General features: G+C 57.1%; 1 pseudogene; it reads left to right on the forward strand.

The window, feature by feature from the left end:
• Positions 1–4,686: 4,686 nt before the first annotated feature.
• LOC123465770 lies at positions 4,687–5,905 on the forward strand (annotated as a pseudogene).
• Positions 5,906–7,680: the final 1,775 nt, after the last annotated feature.

Here is a 7,680-nt window from a genome sequence, read left to right on the forward strand (position 1 = left end):
ATCTAGGGGCAGTGAGCGGCGTCGGAGTCCCTGCAGTGTTCTGGCCACCCTTGGGGAGGGAGGTTGAAATGGGTGATAGAGGGTAGCATGTGAGGGGCCTGGGACTTGGTGGGGCAGGGTCTGGGGCTGGGGGGAATCCTGCTTCACTGGGTCCTTCTGAGCTTCCTTCCCATCAGGGGGCTTTGTTGGGGTAGGGCCATGGAGACACTGCCCTCTGCCTGCAGCAGCTGTAAGAGAGTGACCTGTGAGTAGCAGTAGAGAGAATGAGGTCAGGGAGGCCCCAGGATTCTTTTGACCAAGAACCTGGAGTGCACCCTGGTTCTCCCTGTGGAGGGGGACTGTGGCAATCTGGTGGTCTGGGCAAGAGGCCAGGGAGAAGCTGCAGGATGCTTCCAGTGGGCACGAGGTAGGTGGGTTAGGGTTGGCCTCCCCTCAACCACCAGATCCGTCCCACTCTAGCCAATGGCCCAATCACTGCCCCCTCCCCCCACCTCCCACCTGCTTCCACACCCCAGCACACACAGCATCTCCCGGGTAAGATGCAGTGGCTTCCCGCTTCCCCAGGACTCACACATGAGGGGCTGGTGGAGCCTGGAGGAGGATGGAAAGGAAGATCAGGGCGGGGACTGGGGCTGCTCCTGCTGGTGGAGGCCGCGCTGGGCCCGAGTCAACAAGGATCTTCCACATGCTCCCTGGAAGCGACTGCTTCCCTCGGAAGCCGCAGGGCTTGGCGGCCAGGCCTCGCCGCGTGCCGCTCCATCTGCCCGCTCCGCCGGCTTCTGGCCCACTCCCTTGGCCTCTAATCTTCTTCCTTCCTCCTGAGCCTCCTTTCTCCTGCCTCGCTTCCCATCTCTGTCCGGCCAGGTCCGTCCATGCCACAGTCCCAGGCCTTCGTCCCCTCGGCCTTCATCCATCCAGCTTCCTCTTGCGCCTCTGCTGTTTCTCGTGTTCAGATTCTGTCTCTCATACATATTCAGCGGCTCCTTGAAAATCCACCTGGATCATTCTCGGTGCTAGAAGCCTAGATCCGCTTCAGGAATAAAGAATAAAGCTTCTCACCCTGTGAATCTGCGTCCCTATCTCTGGACACGGGCCGGGATCAGCCACCTGGCCAGTGTTGGTGAAGCCGTACGCTTTTCCACATAGACGCACTTACTCCCTCAGTGCCTCCTCTTCCGACCTGGGACCAGCAGGACAATGAGGTCCAGAGACACACAGCCCCGTGCCTCGGGGGCAGCCCCCTGCCCTGGAGGGATTTGAAGATTTTAGTCCTGGAAATGTATGCTCTGAGCGTCTGAACCTTTGTGATCTACAGCCCGTTCACACGTGCCCTGTTACCCCTTCCAGCTCTTGTAGGAGCTTCAGAAACGAAGGAAGTTTCTGGCACCAGCAGTCCTGGACAAATAGCTGGCATCAGATGGGCTCAGGTTCCAGCCCTTGGCCGTGGCTGGTGAACAGAAAGATCCAGACAGACGTGGCGGAGTGGTGGTTACGGGAGGAGGGGGTGTGACACGGAGCCACGCCCCACCCTCCTGGGGAGGGTGGGAGGCTGAGCAGGAGGAGGAGGGGGAGGCAGACCCAGCCAGGCCACTGCACAGGAGGTGGGAACGGGTTCGCGGTTCCCCAGCCCCGTTGTTCCTGGCTCCTTTCTCTGCCTTTTTTTATCATCTGGCCTTGTGACTCCTTTTCTGCTTGATTCTTCTGCCCCTGCCCGTCTTTCCCCGCATCCCTGGGGTCTGCCACTAACCTCTGCTCCCTTTCTCTTCCATCTTCCCTATTCCTCACCTCTCTTTGCCCCCTGACTGCCTCCACATCAGCTCCCCAGCATCTGTCTCTCAGCAAGTATCAGCAGTGTAGCCTCAAAGTGGCTGGACAGCCCAGGGACTGGTACCTCACATCCCTTCCCCAGAGTTCCTGACTCCGGTCTAAACTCCCAGGCTGAACCCCGTGTACCCTTCGTTTTTGAACCCCTGGGGCCTGTCCACTCAACCCCCACATGACATGCACCCAGTCACGTGGACTCACCTCGAGGCTCGTGGTGGGGCCTTGGGCAGACAGAACTGCTCTTCTCTGGGGACGGCTCCCGAAACCTGCCCCCTCCAGATCCTCCCCCAGTCTCAATTAGCCAAAGACGGTGGTTACACCCGAAGCCTACCTCTAACTTTTCCTCCACAAGCATGTGATTCTTCAGTTTTCAGAGTGACTGCTAGGCCAGTGTCCTAACTTCCCTTATCGTTTCTTTCACTTCTGTCCTGAAAAGAAGAACAAGTCTAACAAACCATTCAAAACCCACACTGTATGCCACCAAAGAGACTCCATCAGGTAGGGGGGTCACCTGTGCCCCTGGCTCCTTTCATCAGCACCCCTTCCATGCTGACCCCCAGCTGCTTTGGGAGGTAGAGTCAGAGCTGAGGCTCGGGAGCTCCGGGCCCCCTGTCCTGGGGCTACAGGTGATGTCAGTTTTAGGAGAACCATGAGCTGGGGCCCCTCCAACTCCCCAGGGCAGTTTCCGAGGCAGCAGCTGGTGCCGTGAGAGCTGAGTCCAGTTGAGTGGTCTGGGACACTCATACGCCCCTCTGAGCTCAGGTCCTTGTCTGTGAGGAAGGAGCAGTAAAATCCTGCGCTATGGCTTTGTTGAGAAGATTAAATGCAGAAGCAGGAGTGCAAGCGCTAGGTACGTGTACAGAGTTCCAGAGAAGCGGATATGGAGCATCGAGGCATCAGGTTTGCCGGGGAGATTGGCAGCAGGCAGCCCCTGGCCTCGGAGAGGTCTCAGAGAGGCCCCACGGGTGCCGTGGGGCCTCGGGAGAGGCTGGCAACCTCACTGCCTCCACCACCTCCATCTGCATCCTGTTGTCTGCCTGGACAGGCATGGCCAGCATGTCACGGTCTTCAAACCCTTTGCCCTTGGTGCCAGAGATGTGGGAACTAGGTCAACCCACTCAAGTTCGAAGGTGAGGCCCCGGCAGGAGAGCGGCCTGATTTCCTGCCTTGATGAGACGGCAGGAGGCAGGTATGGAAAACATGATCTGGCTATAAAATTAACGTGGGTAAGGGATGCAGCAGAGGCACCGAGAAACCCTTGGTCCTTCCGAGTTCTGTGCCGTGTTCATGTGAAACCGCAAGTCCTCAGGACAGCACGTTGTCTTGGGTTCCATGGCTTCACCGAGCCTTGCAGACACATCCACTTAGCAGGGGTTACTTGACTGGGTGGTCTTCCCTGGTAGTTCAGCGGTAAAGAATCTGCCTGCAATGCAGGAGATATGGGTTTGATCCCTGGTTGGGAAGATCCCCTAGGAGGAGGGCACGGCAACCCACTCCAGTACTCTTTCCTGGAGAATCCCATGGACAGAGGAGCCCGGTGGGCTACAGTTCATAGGGTCACAGAGAGTTAGACATGATTGAAGTGACTGAGCACTCATACACGCACTTGATGGGGTGATTGGGAAAGAGCAGGAACAAAGAGAGGGAAATAAAGGCGGGGAGAGTCAAGCTGTTTTTAAAACCCATTGTGTGGAAGGGCCCAGCTCCTGGCTTTTGTGCTGATTGAGGCATGGTTTAAATTCGACTTCCGCTCGAAAGAAACCACAGCACCAACAAAATGACTGTCTCGCATGTTCTGTATGTTGGCAGGTCTGGGTAGGACAGAGGCCCCTGGCTGCTGGAGGTGGAGGTATCGCCAGGCTGGAACGTGGGGAGGAACTGCAGAGCTCACAGGACAGCGCAGAAGGTTAGGAAGGGCCAGATAGTCCAGTGGCTACAGGAGGGGAAACCGAGGCCCAGACGCTCAAGATCACCCAGCCTGTTGGTGGCAGAAGTGGGCAGAGCACAGAGGTCTTCTGACCCCCAATCTTGAGCTTCCCAGGACTGCAAACTGCCCCTAAGAAATGATTCCAAAAGGAGTCACGGCGCCAGAGATGGCTGAGCTTGGTCTGCTTTTGTCATTTGGAGGGTGTCCACCATAGAGAGAGGGGAAACTGAGGGCACCCCATGAGCCTGGCGTGGCCTGCAGACATGACGGCTTCCCCAGGAGGCAGAAAAATGGGGGAAATTTGGGGAGGCACGGGCTGCAGCTTTGGGTCACCCTGTCCCCAGGCTTCCCTGATGACCCTCCTTTGTGCTCAGGCCTGGTGAGGACCCCAGGCTGCCCGCCTGCTGGGGTTGGAGGAAGGGACAGAGCCAACGAGCCTCGCTCTGGCTTCTGCTGGTTGGCTGTGACTCCTGGTCTGCCTGGATGGAGCTGGAGGGTAATAAGAACAGGAAGAGAAAGGAAAGCAGCTGGAGGATGCAGGATGCCCTTCTGCTGTGCAGTGGAGGGGCCTGAGGAGGAAGGAGGCATGTGGGCCCCCAGCCAAGAGGCTCAATTAGGGTTCCCTGGCATCCACAGGCCCGAGGAACAGCCAGTGCCTGAGGGAGGTCAGAAACCGACAGATTTGGAGCCAGTTGAATCTGGGCTGAAGACCTGCTGCTCTGCGTCAAATTGCCAACCTCCATGAGTTCTGAGCAGAGCAGGCAATGGCACCCCACTCCAGTACGCTTGCCTGGAAAATCCCATGGACGGAGGAGCCTGGTAGGCTGCAGTCCATGGGGTTGCGTAGAGTTGGACACGACTGAGCGACTTCACTTTCACGCATTGGAGAAGGAAATGGAAACCTACTCCAGTGTTCTTGCCTTGAGAATCCCAGGGATGGCAGAGCCGGTGGGCTGCCGTCTATGGGGTCGCATAGAGTCGGACACGACTGAAGCGACTTAGCAGCAGCAGCAGCATGAGCTCTGAGCGTCACTCCACGGTATAGGCGACCCTGCCGACCTTAAAGACTTAGAGTGAAGATTCAACAATGAAGCTCCAGCCCAGCTCCTAGGGCAGAAGCCAGCACGATGGCTGTGGTCCTGGGTTCCTGGGGTGCCTGTGGGCTGGCTCCCGCCATCCACCTGCTCCTGGAGTTCACACACTCAGACCAAGAGGAGAACGAGGAAAAGATGCAGGGTCTCCCACAGTGATGGAAGCCAGCGGCTGAGCCCGAAGTCCACACTGGGTCTGGACTTCCCCAATCCACCCTACTTAATCGATGGGTTCACAAGCTTGGCCAGAGCAATGCCATCCTTTGCAGGGACAACATGAGGGGAGACAGAGGGGGAGAAGGTACCGGGCATGTGTTGGAGAACCAGGTTATGGACGTCTGTGTGTACGCCGCTGTCAGGATCTGCTACAGATCCGACTTTGAGAAACTGGAGCCCGGTTACTTGAAGGAGATCCCTGAGGAGGTGAGGTTCTTCTCAGACTTTCTGGAGAAGAGGCCTTGGCTTGCAGGGGCCAAGCTCACCTAGCTGGACTCCCTGGATTATGACATCCTTGATGGGCACCGCCATGTTTGAGCCCAAGTGCCTGGATGAATCCCAAACCTGGAAGACTGCCTTTCCCATGTTGAGGGCCTGAGGATCTCTGCCCCTGAAGCCCAGTCGCTTCTGCCCAGGCCCTCTGTTTCTGGAGACTGCCCTGTGGGGCAGCAGGTGGGGCCTCCTAACCAGATGGAGTGAGGAGCCGGTGCCCTCAAGAGCAGCTGGACCTCCCTGCCCCCAGAACCACCTGTCCTTTCCTTTCTCCTTCTGGCCACTCTAGATGCCTTCACAGCCCCCTTGTCTCCCTCCCAGCTCCCTTCCCATCCTTCCTTTAAAGCCTCAGCTCCTGTTTTTCTTCAACAAATTTCCTCCCCCACCCCCATGTTCTTCCTCCTGCACTAAAGCTCAACCAGACCGTCCTTCCTTTCCGTGGTTGCTTCTGCCCTGAGGAGTCCACCAGACCCCCGTCCCAAAGAGCTCTGCCCTGAAGACCTGACTTGGCTGGTGTGGGGGCCCTGCTTTCCTGTGTGGTTCCTGCGTGCCCTATCTGGTCCCCAGTAAAGACTTAATCATACCAATAACAACTAAAAGACTCTAGTACGTGTGCTAGAATCTGAACGTAGCAGGCGCTTCTCATGGCTCACTCCTTTCCTCCCACAAACCCAGCTGGCCCCACCACTTCGCTTGGGGCTCCAAGGTTCTGAAAGCAGAGAAGGCAACGTCCTCTAGACACTCAGGCTGTCCTGGCAGCGGAGGGTCCACTGATCCCAGACCAGGGTCTTCTTCCTATGGAGTTTCCCAGAGTCACTGCCAGGCACCGCCAGGCTCCAGAGCCCTGGACAAAGATTCTCGGATGCCTGTCTTTAGACATAGATACAAAGCGATCAGCATACTAGATCCCAGGATTCAAGAGAGATGGAACTGCTGGTCTAAAGCCATACATCATCAATGCACAGTGAGGGGGGACTTTGGCCACGTGGGCTCTGAACCCCAGAGCTGGCTAGGAGGGGCTTGTCCTTGTCTGGAGAGCCCTCAGATCCTCTGCCACTCTGCAGGCACATCAGTAAGAGATGCATTTGCAGGCAGACAGACGCCAGTTCAAATCTCAGCTGTATTCCTTTCCAGCTGCATGACAACAGGTTTGACCTCTCTAAGGTCTGCTCCCTTGTGTGAAAAGGAGGATGCCAGTTCATTCGGAAGGCTGCCTGGAAGAACAGCTTGAGAGAGACACAACGTTTAACCACCACCCAGTGGAGGTGACTTGATGGTGCTTCAGACCAGTGACCGGTGGTCCTGACACTGCACTGTTCTGCTCCTTTCTGTTCTGTCTTGAAGCTCTTCTGCTTCTTTGCTTCACTTGAATTAGATCCAGTGCCATCAAGTCCTGATCTTTGACCCCTCCCATCAGCCTGACCCTCCATGGTCCCCACATCTTCAGAATAGCCCTGCTGGAAGTGACCCATCCCATCTGACCCTGGCTCACCTGGGATCAGCAGGTAGGTCTCCCTCCCAGGATGACTCCTTGAGCCAGGAGCCAGGAGCCAGTGTTCCCCAGCAGGAGGGGCCAGGGCCCCAGGAAGAGGAATGGTTCTGGGTTTGGGCCTCCATTTGGGAGCTGGCTCAGGCCCATCACTCGCCACTCAGCCTCCCGAGGAGCCTGCCGTGAGGAACGTGCGACTAGCCCTAGACCCTCAGTGCCCTGGTCCACTCCTGGCAGATCCGTCCACACCTCATTTAGCCACTTAGGGAGGAGAAAGAGCAAGGGGAGCTGGAGAAATCTGTCCAGGCCCTGATGAATAGTTTCCCAAGCCTGCTGTTGCCATGGCAGCCAGCTGGGAACACCGTTTCCAGGGCCCGAGGCGCTAAGACCTGCACGGGGGGCTGCCCTGCTGGGCTGCTGCCCACTCGCCTACCCCCACCCGGCCTCCTGGCTCCTTGGCAACTGCTGTCACCATTGCCATCGCAACCATGGCTGCAGCTTCTGCACTGGCGGCTGGAGTGGGGGAGGGGGCAGTGTCCAGGGATGTTCTAGGAGGAGGCGGGGAGTATGTGCCTGGCAGAGTCGAGGTACTTATGAGGTAGGAAGGGAAAACCTGGGCCACTTTGCCTCAGTGGCCACAGGCTCCTTCCTGACTATAGACTCCTAAGGATGTGTTGGTGTATCTTGGTGTATGTGGGTTTTTCTGGAGAAAGAGTTTAGAGTTTTTATCCAACTCTCAAAGAAGACCAAGGTCCCCAGTGAGTAAGAGCCACAGTCATGGACACTTTTGCTTTCAGAGTCAGAATCATCTCAGAGACTGGTTGATCCCCAGGCTTCGGAGATAAGCACAGGGGAAAGGT

The sequence above is a fragment of the Bubalus bubalis genome, chromosome 5 (genome assembly GCF_019923935.1).
Source record: "Bubalus bubalis isolate 160015118507 breed Murrah chromosome 5, NDDB_SH_1, whole genome shotgun sequence".
Classification (NCBI taxonomy): domain Eukaryota; kingdom Metazoa; phylum Chordata; class Mammalia; order Artiodactyla; family Bovidae; genus Bubalus; species Bubalus bubalis.